Source organism: Pelodiscus sinensis, chromosome 18 (genome assembly GCF_049634645.1).
Source record: "Pelodiscus sinensis isolate JC-2024 chromosome 18, ASM4963464v1, whole genome shotgun sequence".
Lineage (NCBI taxonomy): Eukaryota > Metazoa > Chordata > Testudines > Trionychidae > Pelodiscus > Pelodiscus sinensis.
In genome coordinates this window covers 6,797,512-6,820,118 of record NC_134728.1, presented here as the reverse complement: position 1 = coordinate 6,820,118, position 22,607 = coordinate 6,797,512, and the positions used below count along the sequence as shown (strand labels likewise).

The window sequence follows — 22,607 nt, the reverse complement described above, 5'->3', positions numbered from 1 at the left end:
GCTGCAGGGTCCCCTCCAGCAATGGTGCATGTTGGGATGTTGAAGGAGTAGCATCACTAAAGATGATAGAACAAAAAACAAGAGCAAGGACTTGCTGGGTAGGAGCCCACAGTGTGATACAACAGAACTGCCATTTTGCTGCTGAGGGAAGGCCAGTGAACCCAAACTATTTTTACTAAGGTAACTTGGCCACTTGTGCTCCCAGCTCCATAGGCTGACAGAACACATCCTTTGTGCCGGACAACTCCTAGATTCTGGAGCTATATACTCAGCATAGCTAGGGTAACCCACTTACACAGTAAAAGCTGCATCAGTCTTAGATTTCCCAGTGAGAGCAAACTGTGCAGAGCATCTTTCCCCACACTCCTCCCTGGCAACCTGACATCCTTTCTAATTCACACCAGGGTCCTTACATGTGGAATTAGGATGGAAGAGCTTTCACTAGCTATGTAGTTACAGGGGCATAGATAACCTAGCCACTCTTCCTCTCCATATGGGCCCATTATAGACCATTACGGCATGTTTACTCCCCTTTGTGCCAAGGAACACAGGAGAACATGGGTCTCAAATTATTTTCTAGAGTGTGTTTTGCACTATGAGATACTTAAAACCATCAGCTAAAACCGTATGGAACAAATTCTGATGTATTTGATATGCAGAGAAGTTAATGTCATTTGGAAACAAGAGGTTGCATAAGTTACGGTAGCCCGAGGGCTGTAGTAATTTATGTGCTGAGAATTTATATAGGTCATGTACCTATTTACTTTGCTGTGCTTTAAAAAATGCATAGTTTCCTTAGCAACTTAAACATTGCAGGAGAGTACAAGGATATCTTAAAGAGACACTGTCAGAAATGGTAATCCTAATATTTTGACTCTCTCTCCCATACCTTTTTCCACTGTGTGCTTACCAGGCCCATATAAACTTTCTTGTGTGTTATATTTCCAAACCAAAGGCTTGTTTTTCTAACAATGACCAGCCAGCGAATTCACAATTCATAGTGTGTGTGAAAGTGTATGAAAATTTGTGTGTAAAGAAAAATTTATCCATTTCATTTTCCCAACACATTCTTAAAAACAACTGAGTTTAAAATAATTTTAAAATTCATGATAATGGCTTTAATTCTGTAAAACACAAAGCATGCTAATTACACCTGGGGAGCATTTGAGACTTAAAAATATATTTTAAAAGATCTAATCAGGGGGAATGGCAATAAGCAGTCAGGCTCCAAACTAATAATAAATTATAACTAATTGTTGTGATTTTTTTTCTGATGGTTTTCTATAGATTGATTTTAAAATAATTATTCCTCATAAAAGATAAAGCATCCTCTATGTGCTTACATAGAACATTAGCTCTACGGAATAATAAAGATATGCACTCTCCACTCACACAAGATCTGATCCAATATTCATTAAAGACCCTGAGAGCAATGTAAAGACTCTCAATTGACTGCCCCCAAGAGAATATCAAGATTTCAATTGTATTCATCTTCACAACACTCCTCTGATATAGGAAAAGGGCTATTAACCTCACATTACAGATGAGAAACTGAGGCACCAAGTGACTAACAGACTCAGGGTGCTGGAACAATTTGCATAGTATGGGTGCTGCAAGCTATTGAATCATGTGTAAACCCTGTATTGAAGAACCCCCAGTGCCCGTAGGTTCAGCACTCATGAACAAACAAACAGTTGTGAAATGGAGCTCAGAGCCAACCTATACATAGGACTGTTTGGCACAGGCACCCTGGTCTCCAGGTTTTGGGAGGCCCTGTGGGACCCAGCATGGCCTGGGGGAATACTGAGGGGGGCCTGAAGCCAGCAGCAAGGATCAGGCTTTCCCCCACACTCACCAGCAGTGGCAGGAGCCCTGGGAAGTGGAGCAACCCACCCCTAGCCTGCTCTGCTTTTCCATCTCCACACCAGGTTACTCCACTTCAGTGTGGGAGCAGGAAGAAGTGCAAACCAGACCCAGCCTACTCTGCTCCCCTGAGCAACACATTTAGAGGTTGGGATCGGGAAAGCGAAGTCAGCTGGGACCAGGTTACTGCTTTCCACAACTCTGGTGATGGGGGGGGCAACACCTGCTTCAAGTGCCAGGCCCTTCCCCCTCTCCACCTGATAATCCCCTGGGTAACATCATTAGGGGGAAAGAGTGCAATGGGGATGGAGTGGGGATGAGGAGAGGCAGGGAGAGACCTGGGGCAGAGTTGTCCCAGGTCCTGCATCCCCCTAAGAGCAGCCCTGGCAGAGCTTAATTTTTAATGAAAGAGGTGCTGGAGATCAAGCAATGCTTTTACATTCATAGCTGATGCAGGAAGCCCAGAGGTGCTCTGGCTAGGAACTACCAGATGCTGAGGTGCCAGGGCTAGTATTGCCGGGCCTAGAGGTGCCGGCACTAGTATCTGCCAGGCCCAGAAGTGCTAGGGCTAGGAACTGCCAGACCCCTAGGTGCCGGTGCCAGTATTTGCCAGGCCTAGAGGCACAAATTAAGCACTGTGGAAAAGGGAATTGAACCCTCCTCTCCAGTGACACATCATTCGCTCTAATCACTGGACCATCTTTCCTGTCAGGATGGACTTTGGGACATGCCCTAAATCCTTCTTTCTGAACTAAAGCCTTCTTTTCCCTACTCTAGATTGGCACAGCTAGAATGAAAGGAAGGTAACCCATGCTTCCAAAAGAGCAAGGGAAAACACACATGGCCAATATTGTCTTTCTCAGTAAAAGAGGGTCTCCTGTCCAAAGCTACGTGTGTACTGAGGAACTGCTGAGATATGTAATGACAGCTTCATTTTCTTACAATTGCTATTCTCCCAGGATATGTCTATAGTGTGACAAAAAACCTAGGTACTGACTCTCAGGCCTACCAACATGGAGGACAGAAAAAGGGGCTACTGCCCTGGGGCCCAGTGATTCAAAAGGCCCTGGGGCTCCCGGCCACTACTGGTGCAGGGCCGGACCTTTTAGCCCAGTGTTTCTTAAACTTTTTAAGAGCGTGGAACACCAAACAATATTTTTTTTAAGGGGAACACCAATGATTTTTGTTGAACAACAACAAAAAAGGTTGTGGGGAAAAAAGGTCGGGGGGAAGTTATTGAGAAGAAAAAAAAAGTCACCTGCCCTTTTAAGGGTGGCCATTTTGAATTCCGTTGTTCTCCGCATCACACCTCCAACTGCCTCGTGGCACACTGGTGTGCCATGGAACACAGTTTAAGAAACACTGTTCTAGCCCTTTAAACCAACCAGAGCCCTGGGTGGCACTCAAGGGCTGGCAGGGGAGGCTAGTCTCAGCTCCACCCCTTCCACCCAAGGTTCCACCTCTTCTGGAAGTGTAGAGGCCCCTCTCTAGCCCATAGGCCTGGCAATTCTATCAGCTCCCCAGGCTGGGTGAGTAAAAATAACAGCATAGACATTTAGGCTTGGGCAAAAGCGCAGGCCCCAAGATACGCTCTGCTAGCAAGGTCTCAAAGCCCAGGCTCTAGCCTGAACGTCTACATTGCAATATTACAGCCCCACACAGGGCTGACACTAGACCTTGCCAGGCTCAGGGGGAGAGCCAGCTCTGGGCCTCCTGTAAGGAGCAGGATGTTGGGCAGAAGAAGTGGGGCTCTGGCTAGTTTCCCCCACCCCGCCCTTCATTGCCACCAAGTCCACGGAGGGTGTACCGCCAGAGGGTCTGACAGCAATTTAAAGAGACCAGTGCTCTGGCTGCTGCCACTGCAGCTGATAGGATATCAGTGGCAGCAGCTGGGGCACTGGATCAATTTTTATAGTGGGGTGCTGAGACCAGTTGAAACAAACTGGAAACCCTGTATATAATGGAAAATACTGCATACCAGAAGGTGCTGCAGCACCTCCCACACCTATAGTTCCAGCACCTATGGCAGCTGCCCCTTTTGTCCCTCCCTGTCAGTGGCCCTGGCCCCACAGCCAAGTCATCTGACCTTATTTTGAAGCATAGCTATCAGAGGGCCAATCCTTCCATCAGTGTAGATCAGCACAGCTTCCTTGGAGCCGGTACCACTCTGCTGGTTTATTCAGTTGAGGATCTAGCCCTCAATTTCTACTGCATTACTTCGTAAATCACTTTGTGAATCCATGAGTATGAAAGGCACTATATAAAACCAAGTACTGCAGAAAACATCTTCTTTCTTTGACAGTCTAGAAATACACATTTCAGGACTCCGTGAAACTGGACTATTTTTATGTTCAATTAAATAGATGGCTAGGAATTCTTGAAATAAATGTTAACTGATCTTAATCACAGTCAGGCACACATATGCACACACACATACACACACACAACTCTTCCAACACGGTATAGAAAACACAAAACAACCATCTATAAGTTGCCTGAGTACACTTAATTAACAAGGAGAGAGTCTTCTATCAGTCAGAGCCATCAAATGAGAGTAAAGCAAAGACAGGACACAACAGTAAATCAGCCAGTGATTGTGCTGAAGAAAATGATGGTCTTATTATGAGAACCCTTAAGGACAAAACCAGAGTTGGTCTGTAAATACTGCTACACAGTAGTACAACTTGAAAGGAAAAAAAATCATCAGCCTGATACAACCATTGTTAAGAATTGCAAAATAAACAGGTGACATTTAAATATTTGTTATCTGTTAGCCAATTTTCAATGCAAAAAGAAAAAAAAAGAAACAATGAATTCTCCCCCCAAACAACTCCTATTTTGCAGCCCTAGATAGTATGTGATAGATTTAAACAATTTAAATCCTATGTTTATATTTATAAGCATGAAATACTTTTTGCACTATATATAATGATAGAACACATATAGAAACTACATACTTTCTCCACAGAGAGGAATGTATGTATGTATATATATGGGATTGCATGGGAACAATAAGAAAACTCTCTTCTGGGAAATCCCTGTAGTCTTGCTCTGGAAGATTAGAACCAAATGCTGGCTCTTAGTAATCACTGGAAATAAGTTCTAGAAGTTCTAGATATTGACCGGATCCTGATGAAATAAATAGCAAAATATCCATTGAATCCTGCAGGATGAGGCTCATGTATATGTTCTATAAATTGACAACATGTGGGGAGTAGCAGGAAAGTTTTTAACAAAATTTAAATTTTTGCACATACAACATTCTGCCTCTTATGCCTCCTAACAAATGTGTGGGTACCATCTTCCTTTAATTTCAGTATTTCTCATTTCGGCCAACTTTTCCAAAATCACCTTTGAATTTGCACCTATACATCAAGTGCTGTTCTGGAAGTAGAATGCCCAATTTCAGATATATATTTAGAGCCCAGATTGAGAATTCCCTAAAAAATGTGCATCTCCTGGACCACAAGTCCCACCCACACCACATAGGCATCTTGTGAAATTATACACAAGGCACACGGTGCTCAATACTGTAGTGCAGATTTCCTAAAAACAGCACTTTGGGCCTTTTTGAAAATCTGGGCTAATGGGCCCTGAGCACTTCTGAAAAATTCTGGCTTTATGGAAGCAGAGTTTCTTGGAAAATCAGGTCCATCAATGATAGTATGCTGTCCCAATGGGTCGCTGAATATCAGTGAAGTACTCTAGATGTGAGGAGTCCTCTGAGGGTGTGAGCCAGAAGTACTTGATTTAGGATTTCCGGATCTAGCCTTTTGCTTTTACTAGCCCACTTGCTTAACAAACATAACTCAAGTGTTTCCTGTTTTGTGGTAGTCAAACCAAACAGATTGTAGTGTCCCAATTGCATCCACAAAAGGAGGAGACTCTCCTATCACCAGTCCTGGACAGGAGATGGTATCGGCCATCTCTACAACAGCATCTATGGTTCCACCGTAGGTCTTCACAGTTTCTGGAATCTATGCACGGGATTGAATGAGCACTAGAAGAAGGAGAGATGAATACACGCTAATGACATTGTTCCTTCCCTGCTTAGAAACTAGTATCTGCTCAAAAGAGAATAGAAACCTCATGGAACTTCTCCATGGCAAGCAGCATCTCTGCCCCTCTATAGAGGCACCAAAAGCAGTGGCCAATAGACCTGTGCCGAGATGGTGGAGGAGCTATAGAGAGCCCTGAGGCTACGGAGCCCAGTGTCACCAAAGAGTCTCAGGCACTGATGGATATCAACATCTTGCCTATATAACAGAGGGACAAACTCCATTGCAATCTCCCAGCCTCCACTGCCCTGCACAGAATGAGCCATTGTAAACTTGCAGCAAGGGAAGTCTTGCAGAGCTTTTCCTGCTCCCACTCCCAGCCCCCTTGTGTGTTTTTCCATAGGCAGCAGCAATCTCTGTCCATGCTGTTAGCTCATACTTCAGGAAATGGGCCACTTCACCATGAGCCTATGTGTTCCTATGCTCTCTCAGATCTTATGCCGCGGTCTGAGCCCCACCACGTTAATTTAAGTTGGTAGTTAAAAAGAAAAAAAGAGGAGAGAGACAGGGCAAGGAATACCAGATGGCAGAGGACAGATACAGTATCCCATTCTCTCATCCTGTGCAATGAAACGGTTTAACTCACCATGGTTCACCACCCTGCTCTCTACTTTTTAAACTTTCTAAAATACATATACTACCACCATCCAAATATTCATGTTTTTGTTTCTTCCTCTCAAATTTTGTACATTTCAATTTCTGCTGCAATTATTTAGGCAACATGGCACAATGAGGGTGTGATGGTCAGGAGATAATCACACCCCCAGGGTGTGATTAAGCACCAGGCTATGCCTCGTCCCTCCTATTCTCCAGGGGTGTGATTATACCATGATAACCACACTCCCCAGTGACACCTCTTTGCAATTATGGCATTTCTTTCAGGTTTATGTATGAATACATTATTAAGAAAATTACTTTGATCACTAGAAACTTCCACTTAGTGTTCAAATACTTAAACTGGGTGGTTTAAGGAGATGAAGTTACTTCTTTACAATGTCTGACAGGCAAAGAAACTGGCCTTTTAATGTGAACACCATGGAACTGGAGATCTGCTCACTAATGTACATTTTCTCTTAATTGGGGACCTTAGCCCCTTGGAGTACCTACCCAATATATTGAATATTTATTTTGGCTTCTTCAATATTTATGCTTGGTTATGAAGAACAGCACCAAAAACCTCCTCCATTACCATTACTCAGCCCCTGACCAAAATAATTTAACCAGAAATAACACTGGATAGAATTATTACCCTCTGCCTGTTTAAATAAGAATGCAGCCAGTAGCCTGGTTTATATAATTGACGTGCAAGGTTGAAAGCAGAAATGTGGGTTGGGGAACTGACCAATGGGCTGGGTTCTAATGCTGGCTCTGGCACCCTGATTTGCCATGTAGACTCGGGCAAAGCACATAACCTCACTGATTCTCCAATTGTGCAAAGGAGATGATCTCTCACAGGCCAGGGAGCCAACACTGGCCAGGTGCAGGGGCAAGGTGGGAGGGGGAAGCTCCAAACTCCCAAAAGGGTGGAGCCTCAGGCAGAAGGGACAAGGCCAGGGGCAGCCAGCCTTCAGCACCACGCAGGGCTACAGTGGCTATTTAAAGGACATGGGACTTCAGCCGCCACCACTTCTGCAGTAGTGGTTGCAGTGGCTGGGAGCCCCAGGCCTTTTTGAATCACCAGGCTTTGGGACAGTTGCCCTCTTTGCCCCCATCCCCACCCCTGTCAGTGGGCCTGTTCACAGAAGCATTCTAAGGGCTGGTCTACACTCCTGGCTTGTGTAGATTGAACCAAATAAATGGAATAACTGGTTCCATTAAATTTCTGCTGTCCTTTTTGCAGATGCCGTTGTAGAAGCATCATCTTGGGATCAGTGTAATGGCACCCACAGGGAGGGCCCGAGACGGGCTGCCGGCAGCTGGCGCCCCAGGCGGAATGTGCGATCAGTGCCCCTGCCTCCACAGCCCTCAATGGCGTGGCATCATCATTGGGCACCCCGTTTAACGCGGCGCCCTAGGCAACGACCGAGTTGGCTTATATGCACGGACCGCCCCTGGGCATCCACATTAGGGGACTGTACTCATTTAAATACATTGGGGTTTTTTCCTACTGATTATGTCCAAAATTTGTGGGTGGACAAGATGTAAGGATGAAATAGATGATGGGCCACAGTCACAGCACCACTTTACTTGCAGAACTAAAGGAGGAGAAAGAGGCCCAGACCAACCGAGTATCCTCAGTTTCACTCGGAGGGCATGAAGAAGCATGAAGAGCCACCACAGCTCCCGAAGTGGGCAACAGCAGATGATAAAGGGTGTGGCAGGAAGGCTGTGAGACCAGGAAGGATTCTCCAGGGACCCTACAGGAGCCCAACTGAACCTCACCAGAGAAGCTGAAATACCACCTGCACTGTAGAATGATGACCATCCCTTAGAATAAAGTTGGCTTAGCTAGTGCAGAAGAGTGCTCTTTACCCATCCCTGTGTCCACTTTGCTGACTATGACTCCTACTTTACAGCCTATGTATTTTATATTAACCACACTATGCTCCCTATTGGAAAGAACCAGCTAAGAGTGAATAGATATAGGTCTCCAGTGCCAGAGAAACAAGGGAGCAGTCAATTAACAAAGACAGCAGGCAGCACAAGTATCACACAGTTGGCTTGTAATTTAGAACGAGGACGGAACAATGGTACTTGACTTTTGTACTATATTTTTCTACACCTGTGGTGGGCAACCTGTAGCCCACAAGCCACATGTGGCCCATTGGAGTTCTATGTGAGGCCTGAGAGACATTTTGTTTACATTTGCCCATGAGCAGAGATACCAGATTATATTGGTCTTCATCCACATAGGTGTTTTTTTTCCTACCAGTATTACTAAAGTGACACACAAATAATGCAAGGGCACCTGAAGTGTGGTGCATGTTGATTGCTTACAAAATTGACACTGAGAGCCATGCACTTCCTCTGCATCTAAGCAAAGCGCTGCTATGGTTCAATCAGCATACCCCAGAAATTCTAGATATGTAAGCACGTGGGCTAAACTCCCTATCCTGGAAGACTGTCTTGGTTACGACAATCTTGCAGCCCACTAAGATGAAGGAGGGCCATTCATGCAGCCCACTCACTAGCCTAGGTTGCCCACCGCTGATCTACACCCTGCCCAATTAATGTTGATTTGAAGTTTTGCTGAAGGCAAGATTCTATGACACCATATACCCAAACAACAATCAAGTTCCTTAAGAATGTTAGTGAAAGGCTGGCAATTCAAGGGGAACCAGGATTGTTTGGCCAACATGTTTTGTTTTGTTTTTTTAATACTCTTTTTTGCTTAATTGGATAGAGTATGTCTACACAGCAAAGTTGTTTCGAAATAACAGCCATTATTTCGAAATAACTTTACCAGCATCTACTCAGCCAAACTGCTATTTTGAAATTAAATCAAAATAGCGGAGGACTTATTTCGAAATTGGCAAATCTCATTCCACGAGGTATAGCACCAATTTTGAAATTGCTATTTTGAAATAAGTGCTGTGTAGGCGCTTATTTCGAAATAGGGGGCCTCCAGCCCTTCCCAGGGTGCCCTGGTGGCCACTCTTGGCACAGCCAAGAAAACTCCTCTCCCTCCTGCCCCCTCCCTGGAGCCCTTAAAGAGGTAGACTATGGCCACAGTGCCTATGCCAGATCCAAGCATGCCAGCCCAGAGCCAGCAGTTGCTGTACCTGACCCAGTGGCCCCAGCATGAGCCAGGCAGCCAGTGCCAGCCAGCCCTCCACTGCTCCCCAGGACCAGTCTGCCAGCTCCTAGGAGTGTGCCAGGGGCCAGAAAAGGTGGGTGCCTGCCTGGTCCAGTGCGGAGATCAGGGACCTAATTCAGCTTTGAGGGGATGCCTCCAACGTCCATGATCTCCACACTAAATGGAGGAACGCAACCATCTACAGGCGGATGGCTGCCAGCCTGGCCACCAAAGGCCACATGAGAACCCAGGAGCAGGTTCACATGAAAATCAAGGAGCTGTGGCAGGTGTATGCCAGGGCCATGGGGGGCAGCTCCCAACCTGAGGCAGACCCAGACTCCTGCCCCTATTTTGATGCCTTGGACCACATCCTGGGGGGCAGGATGGTCCATGCCCCCCAGGTGGTCATTGACCTTGGGGAAGAGCTTGCTGTCTGCTGCTGTTCCAGCCCCTGCTGCCTCCCCAGCTACTGCTCCTCCTCCCACTCCTTTGCCCCCTCCCGCTTCTTCCTCCCCACCTTCCCCACACCCCCAGGGATGCTGAGGCCCCTGCACCCGTGGTGCTGGTAGACAGCTGGGCTGGCAAGACCCCCAAACCTGAGCCCTGAGCTTCCCTTGCCCCTTCCTCCCCCTGCCTCCCCTTGCCAGCTCCCTCCTCCCAGGTTTCCCCCTCCCCTCTCTCACCCTCCCTCCTCCCCTCTCCAATCTTCTTTCCCCAGTCTCACCTCAGTTTCATTCCCCCCCCCCACCTCAGTTTTGTTCAATAAAGACGCTTTGTTGTAACGAACACATGTCTTTTATTGTACAGCAGGAAGGGGTGTTAGGGAGGAGTAAGTAGAAGGATGTGAGAGAAATGAGGCACAAGCCCCCAATGGGGCACACCAGGGAGACTGTTACTGCCTGCAGAACATGCTGCCAGGCTCGCAGCAACACGTCCAGGAGAAGCACCAGAGTGCCCAGGGGCGGCTCCAGTTCCATGCTGCAGAGTGCTGTGGAGTCCTGAGTGAGGGCAACCAGAGCACGCAGAGGGCAACCAGAGCATGCTTTGCTGTCCCTCAGCAAGGTAGGCAAGCAAGCAGGGAAACCTTAGAACTGGCTTTAAGCACAGGTCTCAGCAGCCACACAAGGTAACTCCTGACCTGATGGCCTGCCGGAACCAGTTCTGGCTGGCCTTAAATGCGATTCAGCATCTTATTAATGTGGATGCACTATTTCAAAATAGCAAAACACTATTTTGAAATGCATTTTGTGTCTAGACGCATTATTTTGAAATAAGCTATTTCGAAATAATGCCGTAGTGTAGCTATTCCCTTAGTCAGTTTTAGCTCAGAAAAGCATTGCCCGTTGCTGACATGTTGTTCAATTTTGCAGTTGCACAAAATATAACCTCTGGCATAGGGGAACTACAACTAAAGGGTCAGTGTCTTCAGCCTTGCTCACAAATGTGGAAATAACCATTTAGGAATTCAGTTGCTATCAGCAGTCCCCAAATGTGAAAGAAGAATTTGCCTTCTCATCATTCAGGATAATTTTAAGTCAGTATTAAGCAGGAAGCCAGGTCTGAATTCTATGCCTCCTGATTTTATTAGCAATGGAAATAAGCTTTTGATGCTAACTACTGTATATATTAATTACATTACAAGCTCTGAAAAAAGAGTAAGGACTTAAAAAAATAATAATAAGACTGGAAAACATATAAGCTGAATAACAGAAGAAATCTAGGTTTTACAGATTTGCAACATCCAAAGGAATCAGATGCATAAATATAAAATAGCAGCTTACTTGAGTGATACACAGAATGCTAGCCAATCATAGCACACCATTCTCTTAATCTTGTATATCAATACAAAAAAACAATATTTTATATATTTTTTTAATTCAGAAAGCTTGTGCTAATGTCAAATTTAACATGATCAAAGTTGTTTACCATAAGGTTGCAAATAGCAATGTTCTTTTATTAGTATGATAACACAACACCTGGTGTAAAGGTTAAATGAGAATGCATGGCCAAGTTCACATTCAGATAACAGGAGCACAGGGAACTACTAGGAAAAACCTTTGAAACCAACAAAGACAATGAATCATGACTCCACTACTCCATGTCATTTTTGCACTTATTGAGAATCAGATGTTCAGTAGTTCTGTCACTGCCATCACTGACAGAACCCAGACATCACCTTAGAGGAGGCAGAAGTCCTCCTCTGCTGAAGATCTTCTCGAGACTCAATCTGGGTGGTTAAGAATGTCTTGAATCTATACTTCTGTTCTATCTCAAAGGAATGATCTAAGAAATCTCCTTTGGAGAGCCCCATATATTTCCTACTTTGACTCTGGATGCCAGTTTGCCAGTGCTTTTCTTGTAGAACCACCGGGGGAGTGAGAGAAATATAAAAATATTTCTTGAGAGGGACAGCTCTTTCCAATGAGCCCGTTCAATGAAGTTAAACAAACTTTAGGCAACCTTTCATCTGTGGATTCTGGTGGGCCACACAGCACAGGCTGAAAAACGACACCAACCTCAACTAGTTTCATCATCAACCTAGAAAAACAGATTATATCAAATCCTAAAAACAGATCATAAATTCCGTTGGTGCCACAGTCACCATCATAATTCCTATGCGATTTCATCAGAACATTTTTTCTCACAACGTTTTTCTAATAGCATAATAGTGTTACTCTTTTTATTTTGGAGTGACCAGCAGGAAAGGAGCCCTCGTCCTTACTACTTCTGGTGGATGACTCCAAATTCCACGGTTTTCTTCATAATCTACTGTTTTATAAATATTCAGACATGCTGTGAGCTTCCAGATCCTTAGCATTTCTCAACAGACTAGAGCAGCGGTTTTCAACCTGGGTTTTCAGACCCCCTGAGGGGCTGCAGACTAAGTCTAAAAGTATGCAACGGTCATACCACAGAAGAGTAGTTTTCAGTCCATGTTCCAAGGACCTGTGAGGGGATGCACTCTCTATCTAAGATTTCTAAAGGGGTCTGCACCTTCATTCCAAACATTTCAGGAGTCCATGAATGAAAAAAGGTTGAAAACCACAGGACTAGAACTTTGTCTAACCAAAGTACCCTATCTCAGATCTTCCATTTCAGATTTGTTTAAAAAGGCAAATAATGGGTCTTAAAGGCAATTCAAACTTTTATTTGAGACTTGAAATTAACCCATCTGACATAGAAGATCTATCTTTTGGAAAGCATTTTACTCAGTGAGAAGCTCCATTGATTTCAATAGAATTACTTATGCAGTGAAGCCCTCCTCAACATAAGGAAGACTGACACAAAATGGCCCCAGACCCTTTCTTCAATTCTATAAATTAAGCGTGAGACTTGTAGTCTTAAATCACTTAGTGCTTTTGAAAATCCCACCCAACCACTATACAGTTCTCTGTAGCAAGTGCTAAAACCTACTGAACTTCTAGGTTTGCTTAAGGCTATCTGCTATCCACTTTGTTTCTCTCATGTGTTCCTCTTTGCCTTCACAACACCTTTAGGAGTTCATCATATTCTGTATTCTTTTTTAAGGACTGAGGAAGTTATAGGATCCAAGTATAGGTTTCAATGCCATTTCTTAGCCTCAGTCTCTCCTGTTGAAGCTTTTCCATTTGTCTAAATAATTAAATATTCATTGGGCTGAGGGAGAAAGACAGGTGGGGATTCTATAGCGCAGTGGTTAGGAAACTCACCTGGGATGTAGGAGACTTGAACTTAAGTTTTCAAAACACAGATGTGTGCTTTAGAGTAGACTGTCTCTTGGCTACTCTGGGCAAGGGGGATCTATCTCTTACTCTCTCTGTTTTTCCACCTTGGATGAAACTTTTCTCGAAGTGGATGCGTTTCTGTGATAAGTTTCAGTTCAATCAAATGAGTTTTTTCCATTGGAAAGTTCCCCATCAACTCTAGTTCTAAGGTGTTAGCAGTGAGTGTGCTCCATAAAATTACTAGAGATAATTTTGAGTCTGCTTTACTTTTCAGAGGGATAGCCGTGTTAGTCTGAATCTGCAAAAGCAGTGAGGAGTCCTGTGGCACCTTATAGACTAACTGAAGTGTTGGAGCATAAGCTTTCGTGGGCAAAGACCCACTTCGTCAGATGCACGAAGTGGGTCTTTGCCCACAAAAGCTTATGATCCAACACTTCAGTTAGTCTATAAGGTGCCACAGGACTCCTCGCCACCTTAACCACTTAGCTCGCTTCCATTGTTGACACTCAGGCCTGGTCTACATTAGACCAGACAGGTCAGCTTAAGGTACACCATCCAGCCACGCAAACAGTATAAGTGGATTCAGCTTACCTTAAGCCAAGCCGCTGGAGCATCTACACTGCATAAGGCCAACAGGAGCACATGCTCCCATTGGCTTCCCTTACTCCTTGCAGAATGAGGAGTACTGGACACCGGTGGGAGCTGTCCTCAGCATTCAATTTGGGGGTCTACACTAGACCCACTAAATCAAACCCTAGAAGGTTGACCTGCAGAGGGTTCATCTTCTCTTTGGTGTAGACAGGACCCCTGTGAAGGTGACTCTAAGCAGAGACGGTGTAGCTTGTAGTTTACAAAATGTTAATTGAAATAAACTTAAAACAAAAAAGGATCAACATCCCTATATATACTACCTTGTTCATCTCTCTTCAGCAGGACAACATTTGATCCGCAGAATTAAAATGCATGGGATAACTTTATTGCCAGTAAATCTGGATGATTGTGGGGATGGGATAAAAGAGGGAATATTGGGATGTATATTTGCTAATAAAACCCATTGATGCACTTGACTGGTAAACCCAACCCCTTTTATCTGCAAACATGTGAGAAAATGAGTTTGGAAGAGCAAGGGGGAAGAGGGCAGAAGGGATATGCATAAAAAACAAGGACAAGTCAGGGGCAGAGGAGAAAGTTGGGGTGTCAAAGATAGGAGAGGGAGGAGAGTAGATGCTGGAAAATGACTTAGTGAGGGGAGTCAAGGACACATGGCACTGAGGGGGTTGTTTCCTACCTGATCTACAGCTTGATCCCTGGTCACTGTATAACCCCCCTCCAGCCCCTCAGACAATGGGATGTGCCTGAAATGGGATTGCTTCTCATAAAACCATACAGAAAAGAGAGAGAATCACCAAGCATGTGAAAGGGGCTACCTGGGGGCAAGCCCCCCCTCACGCCTATCCATGTCTGCCCCAGCCCTGAGTCTCTCTCTCACACACCTACACCCAGCACCCTTTAGGGAGGGTGGGTGGGGCCGAAGCTTCCCCTCCCAGATTCGTATGGGAACAAGGAGAAAATGCACCTTTTTCCTGCATTGCTCACTCTGGTTGGGTAGTGGAGGGGACAGACAAACCTGGACCCTCCCCAGCCAGGGAACATGACCCCCTCCCCTGCCTGTGACCACTGGAACTGCAACGACCATGGAGAGGTGCATCTTACCTGGCCCCAAGCTGATGCGGTGAGAGGGGGCTGGAGTTGTCCTCCCTCCCTGGGCAGACTGCATACTGAACCCCTCTTCCCCAGTCCCATCCCAGAGCAATGATTTAAATGAAGCACATACATTTTCATTTTATTTTCCAATAAAACAAAAATGATTTAAGGGAAGGACCCGAGCAACGCTGGATAAATCTTCTAGTAATAAATACATAAAATTACAACTTTCTCATGGATGATTTAGCAGAAAAAAAGTTACACAAATCAGCTCTATTATGACCAAAAGACATTGATGCTAATCTGTACAGAGCTTTCAATTGGAATGAGTGAATGCACATAGAACAACCTACCCGCGCCTCATATGTACAATAGCATAAGGACAGCAACAATGCTGGCCCATGAATGAAGTCATGACAGAGACTCGTCCGTGACTGGCAAGGCTCCTCCAGCAGCATCTTACAAAATCTGATTCTCCGTAGAAACAATTCCCTCCCTCCAGCATTTGCTAGGCTGTCACAGCACATCTTTTCTTGTGGAGGGTAACTACAAAGCCCAAACCTTTCACAGCTGCATTTTAAAATAAATGCACAATGAAAGGCTATGCAGTCATTACAGAAATATTTAAAATGCTGTACTATACGTTAACACAACACTGCGGTCGACACTTTGCATTTGCAGCTAATCTGCCAATGATTAAATGAGCTGTTACTGAGCATTTACCCTGTTGAACTGCGTTTTTCTTCTCCTTATTAATCATTCATTTTACACTATGGCAGCTTCCTGTCCTTATGCAAACCTTTTTTCTTTTAAAAAAAAAGGAAATTCAGGTTTCTCTACTGATCAGGTTCTTTACAGTTGCAGGGACAGATTCTGACAAGAGGCACAAATAAATCACACCAGAGCTGTAATGTTCAAAAACAGTGGGTGGACGAATTCTTAGGGCTCTAAAACCCATGGAGTTCAAAAAGTAAAGATTGTGGCTAGAGCCACTAAGCTCTGGTGTCGACATGACTATTTAAGAGGATTTGCACACTATTTATTATCCTCCCAAAAGAACTTCACAATTCTCAACCATTGAAAACACCTGTGTAGACATGTTCATTTCATACCTGTTATCAAAATATAGCCTTCGCCACCACTTCCAAGGTTCTTCTCAAATAAATAGATGAGGAGGTAGGGAGATAGATACCCTATTTCCTATTTAAATTTGGATTGTGATAAAACCTTGAATTAATCTGAAATTTCCTCACTTGGAAAGAAGTGTAAATAGCCCATGCTGTGCTAATGACTTGACATTTCTTACAGTGTAAAGAGGAAGGATAATTCCTACCTTTGGGTGCTGGAAAATTTAGGTGCACTAATTAAAGCCAATCAAAGCCATCGTCTACCCCAGGAGTACTGAGGGCTGGCATCTTGATGAGTGAGTGTTGTTCAGCAAGCCAGACTGGCATCAAGAGACTTCAATAGATCTATGACCGTTTGTGCCAGCTGAGGGTCTGCTCCCTGGTCCCATCTCAGCCTTCATCAGCTTTGTGACTTAGACCAGTGGTTCCCAAACAGTGGTCCACAGATCCCTGGGGTCTGCAGCAGTACTATAGGGAGTCTGCACGGAGCCTCTTGCAGCCAGCACATCCTTCAGACCGTGTTGCTTCTCATGACTTGGGAAGCAGTGTGGGCTGAGGGACTTGCTGGCTGACGGCACGGAGCCTCTCAGCTCAGCTGAGAAAAATAGAGTAAAATGCAGGTACTGCTTCTGAACTGCTTTCGTAAACAAATTCTGAATGTGTGCATGTGATTCTTTCACATACAACTCTACCTTACTTAGTTATAAAGAGAAATTTATGGTTTAAAAATCATATGATTTTTTGTTCCTAGTAATACCTGAGATTATTAAAAGAGAATTTAAAGTCTAATGTACTTTGTTAAAAAGATATTCACTTTGTGTATGGACAATAAACAAATTAATTTTAATGTTTAAGTCAGCTGACAAATCAGTTTGATTTTCTAGTTTCTTATAATAGGGTGTTGCAATGCTTGGAGCACAAACAGTAGGTGAAAACAACTTTACTTTTAAAACTAATCTGGTTTGTGGATTTCTCTCTTTCTTTTTTTTTCTTCTTTTTTTTTATTTAAATCTTGTAGAAACAGTGCCACCAATATTGGGTTTTGTTACATAGCTCATATATACACTATGGGACAACATTGAATTAAGATATGCAAATTCAGCTACATTAATTGCGTAGCTGAAGTCGAAGTAGCTCAACTCAGCTTTTGGCGCTGTCTACACTCAGGAAATTGAAGGAAAGCAGGATTACCAGCATCGACCGGAGTGCCTCTCTCACTTACAATTAGTTGTCTTAACTAGACCACTAATTCAAACCCTGAAAGATTGATAGCGGCCACGTCAATCTTCCTCTGTAGTGTACACATACCCATAATGGCCACTTAGGCTATGTCTACACTAGGAAGGTTTGAAGACAAAAGTGCTGTCAACACGCAAAAGTCGCCAAAAGTGAAAACTGGTCAAACTGGTTTTCCTGCTTCCCATTGTCGACATTTCATGGCCACATTGTTAGTACCCTAATTACAGATAGAGCAAATCAGTGAGGGTAAGCATCCCACAGTGCAATGTTGTGGGAAAGCAGTGGTCCCTGCACTTCTTGGGATTCCCTCATAGCTCTCTGACCTCTCCATACTGAGGAATGTCAAAGCAGCACAGCAATCTCTCCAGCCTTCCCCCTGCAGCAGCAGTCTGCCTGCGGTTATGTTCTGAGCAGGGCAGAACAGAAGCATTCCAGTGATTTGCTCTCTGTTCCCCAAGGGTGTGTCCAGACTCAGGGGTTTTTTCGGGAAAAGTAACCTTTTCCCGAAAAAACTTCCCCTGCATCCAGACTCAAGCCGCGTTCTTTCGAAATTATTTCGAAAGAACGCGGCTTTTCTTTCGATGGCGGTAAACCTCGTTTCACGAGGAAGAACGCCTTCCTTCGAAAGTTCCTCTTTCGAAGGAAGGCATTCTTCAATGTAAAGAGGCTGTCTTCGAAAGAGAGCATCCAGACTCGCTGGGTGCTCTCTTTCGAAAAAGCGGATTTTTCTTTCGAAAGATCCGCGTGCAGTCTAGACGCGATCTTTCGAAAGATGCTCTTTCGAAAGATGCTTTCGAAAGAGCATCTTTCGAAAGAAGCCTGCAGTCTAGACATAGCCCAAATGAAGCAGCTCACTCAGCTGTCAGATATTTCCTGGAGCTTTGAAAGGGCAGGGGTCCATGCCTGTAGGGCAGCAGAGGTCAAAAAACACTGAGCACAGCCGTCACGGCAAACTTTGGGGGATACTGATGGAAGCCAGTTCTCTCAACAAAACAAACAGCAGAGTCCATGCTGGCTTTTTGTCAACAATAAAGAGAGGGGAATATACAAAAGTCTCTCTCAGGCCTGGAAGTTTTTTGTCACTAAAACTGGATGTTTTTCCTGACAAAAGTTGCATTGCAGTGTAAACACTCTCACTGTTCTGTCACCAGCAGTTTTTGGTGACAAAAAAACCCTCTGCATTTGGGTCCTAAATTAATCCAACAGGATCTTCTTTAAAAACTTTTATTATATACAAACCTATTCAACACTTTTCAAAACCTAAGAAGAAGGTGTGGGGGAGGGAAGTTACCCCTTCCACATTAAAAATACATACAAAACTATAATTAAAAAGTAATGAGTATCAGACAGCTAAGCAGTTTGCAATCTCTCCTGAAAAGCTTATCTTTTCTGTATATTACAAATTCATTTTCAGTGGTTATTTTTAGCTCAACACACCATCCTGCTATAATAAGTAATTTTAAATATCTTTCTGAACAATTAAAGAAGGTGCAGTGTTCAAGTACAAGCATAGAAGTCAATTTTATCTCACATTTTTCCATGAGGACTTTTGACCTTCCTGGTGTGGGCTCATTTGATAGGAGTGCATTGGCTCTTTAAAGATGCATGTCTTATGTAAAAAGATTTTAACAGATGTTCATATCATAAACCCCAAACAGAATATCATTCTCTTTACCTAAAAGCTCTTACTTAGAGAGCAAAGAACAAACAGAAAAGATGAGTCACATAAAAGCTACATTATCATGACATCCCATGGCCATTTCTGAGTACTTTGAACAACAAATGCTTCTGCTCCATATCTAAATTTCTTATAACAAGAGACCAGATTGAGGCATAAAACATACCTGCATTGCAAAGCAAAAAAAAAAAAATCAACTATGGACATCTTGCATTTTAAAGTGACTCCCTATTTGGGTTTGGTCAAATTCCTTAGTGTGAAAGAATTAGTTTGCCTAGCACACTAGGCTGAGAGATGTTACTAAGGAAGTTGAGTGAGATACCAGACGGACACATTAATATTGGGATAGACTCATATAATATTGGGATAGACACAGGCCACCACTACAAAAATGAATCTAACCTTACTAAGACCATAAGAATTTGTTAGACTGGGTCCATCTCTTCCAATATCCTATCTGTGAAAGAGGCCAATTCGAGCTACTTCACAAGAAGCTGGAAGAAATCCTACAGTAGGTAAGTGAGGAACAGCTTGTTCTCAGAGAAAACCCCTTAATGACTTTCCTTTAGAGTTTGATGTATGCTCCAAAGCAAGAGGATTCTTATCCCTTCCAAAACTCTTAGGCTTTGTCTACACTGCCAGTTTTTGTGGCAGAATATATGCTAATGAGGGACTCATTATCATGAGTCGCCACATCATTAGCATATTTTCTGCCGATTCTTTTTGCGCAAGGGGATACATCTCGAAGAACCATTGTTACTGCAAAAAGGTGAGTAACTTCTTATTTTGTGCAAAAACCTGCAGAGTGTCCACACCTCAAATGCGCTTTTGTGCAAGTAAATCAGCAGTAAAATGGCAGAACAGAGGGCTTTTTCCAGTGTAGGTAAACCTCCTTCTATGAGGCATAACTCCTTTTTGCGCTACAGCTATTGTGCAAAAAGGCAAGTGTGGATGCTACACAGAGGTTTCTTGTGCAAAAAGAGCCTATCCAGAAAAGCACAGGTGTTTTGATGGCCATCCATCAGAGCTTTCTTGTGCAAGAGCATTCATGCAGTGTGGATGCTCTCTTGTGCAAAAGCACATCGCAAAAGCTATGCACTTTGAGGTGTGGACGTGCTCTTGTGCAAGAAGTTTTCATGCAAAAACTCTTGCCCAAAAGGCTTCTTGCACAAGAAGCCTGCAGTGTAGACGTAACCAAAGAGTTTAACTGCATCATTATAGTAGCTCTGCTACTATTGTTATAAACAGTTGCAGAGAGATGACATAATGACAAAGGTGGTGTCACTTAAGAAGCTGAAAATGAAAAGTGCTAAACCAGCTGAATCTGTGTCGATACTAAGGCTACGTCTAGACTACATGCCTCTGGCGACAGAGGCATGTAGATGAGGCTACCAGGCATAGGAAAATGAGCGGTGATTTAAATAATCGCCGCTTCATTTAAATTTACATGGCTGCCGCGCTGAGCCGATCAGCTCTTTGTCGGCTCAGCGCAGTAGTCTGGACGCGCGGGTGTCGACATCAAAGGCATTTGTCGACCACCCAGGTATGCCTCCTGGGATGAGGTTTACCTGGGTGGTCTACAAGTGCCTTTGATGTCGACACAAACAGCTGATCGGATCAGCGCGGCAGCCATGTAAATTTAAATGAAGCGGCGATTATTTAAATCGCCGCTTCATTTTCCTATGCCTGGTAGCCTCATCTACATGCCTCTGTCGCCAGAGGCATGTAGTCTAGACGTAGCCTAAGAGATGTGGGATGACTTTTTACATCATTTAAGTCCATAGGATGGACTCATCCTATATCTTTAACCTTTTGTCTGCTGGTTTTGAAGAGGTTTTCCCTTGTTTACTTGCTATCAACTCAAAACCTGAAAAGACAGTAAACACCATCAATAAGCAGGTGGAGCCTAATCCAAAGCCCAATGGGAGTCTTTAAGATTGGGATCATCAGCACAAGGCATTTTATTCCTGCAGTTTCTGTGGCAGTCCCTGTGATAGAAAGGGTAACAGGAAAAACCTAATGGAAAACAGGCTTTTGTATAAGAATTGGTGTGATCATGTACAATGTTACCTCAAATTTTTCCATCCATGTGTGCAATACATTTTGTTATATGCATCAATATGTGCAGATGTGCGCTATCAATAGGAACACATGCTGCCAGCTGTGGGCACTCTGCTAATCAGCTGGGCGGCACCTGAATATCTCCTGGGTAGCTACCCAAGCACTCAGCTGATAGGAAACACTGTTTGTGACCCCGATTTTCTGCAGGAGAACAACTATTACCAGCAGTGACCTCTTCCCTTCTAATGGGAAAAGAACTGGGCAGTGTCTTCTGAAGTCTCAAGGGTTTCTAAAATTCAGGTTTACACTCATGCTACGTCTAGAGTGCAAACCTCTTTCAAAAAAGAGCATCTAGACTGCAACCAGTACTTTCGAAAACGCAAGCTGCTTTTTTGAAAGAGAGCACCCAGGCAGTCTGGATGCTCTCTTTTGAAAAAGCACAGTTTGCATTACATAGTTCCTTTTTTTTGAAAGAGCACTTTCGAAAAAAGGCGTTCTTCCTCGTAAAACGAGGTTTTCTGTGGTTGAAAAAACTGCCACGTTCTTTCAATTTACTTTAGAAAGAACGCCGCAGCAGTCTAGACGCAGGGGGATTTTTTTCGAAAAAACCCTCAATGCTTAAATCCAGAACACTGCTTACAAACTGCCTAAAATGCACACCTCACCTTGTCATGTGTTGACACATTTTCCATATTATGTCTTCAGTTATTGTTAATATTTTTGCAGTGATGGCAATTTGACATGGAAACACCCATTCATAAAACCACAAAGAACTCTACAAATATCACTCCATCCAAACATGGGCTCATTTCCAGCAGTCTTTCCTTTGACCAAATCTGCCTTAATGTTGCTGCTTGGGACTGGTTTTACACTTCAGGGTTATCCCTGTTTTCCATTACCATAAGCAAGTCTTTGTACTTCCTTTGGGAATCAGAAATGGCCCCTATCATATTTGCAAAGCTCTATTTACCCTTTTCAAATCACTCACCTACCCATCAGTAAACAAACAAAGAAACATACAAACCATCAGGAAAGCCCGTGAGTGCCAGCCATACCAGTTTACTAAATCATCTTAAAAACACAATCTGGTTTCCTATTTTTTCCTGTACAAAAAATCAATTTCTCTATGATTTACGGTAGGATTCAGGCAAACGTGAGGCCCATGTTAAGGCTGCTTGCCCCATGATAAGGCAGGAAAAAAAGGTCAACAAATTACTCTTCCCCCACTGATTCACTTGAACCAGTGAAAACAGGATATTTTATCCTCACAGGTCAGGCCTGTTCAGAAATCCTACATTGTCTCTCTCCTCCATCCCCCTCTTTTCAACTCTATCTCTGATCCTCCAAGGTGACCTTTTCTCCTAGTCCTAATACCAAATTTTCTGGCTGAGTGAAGCTGAGCATTATTGCTTCCTTGGCCAAAACTCCCTAGTCAAC

The 22,607-nt window shown here is 43.9% G+C and overlaps 2 long non-coding RNA genes across 2 annotated transcripts in view; one reads left to right on the top strand and one right to left on the bottom strand.

Annotated features, from left to right (window-relative positions):
- LOC142818785 (uncharacterized) overlaps nt 1-22,607 on the bottom strand; it is a 312,000-nt gene that overhangs the window by 244,545 nt on the left and 44,848 nt on the right. The window lies entirely within an intron of this gene.
- Nucleotides 3,245-8,373, top strand: LOC142818784 (uncharacterized). The gene is made up of 2 exons (XR_012896420.1): nt 3,245-3,392; nt 8,115-8,373. It is a non-coding gene; the product is annotated as an uncharacterized LOC142818784 (long non-coding RNA).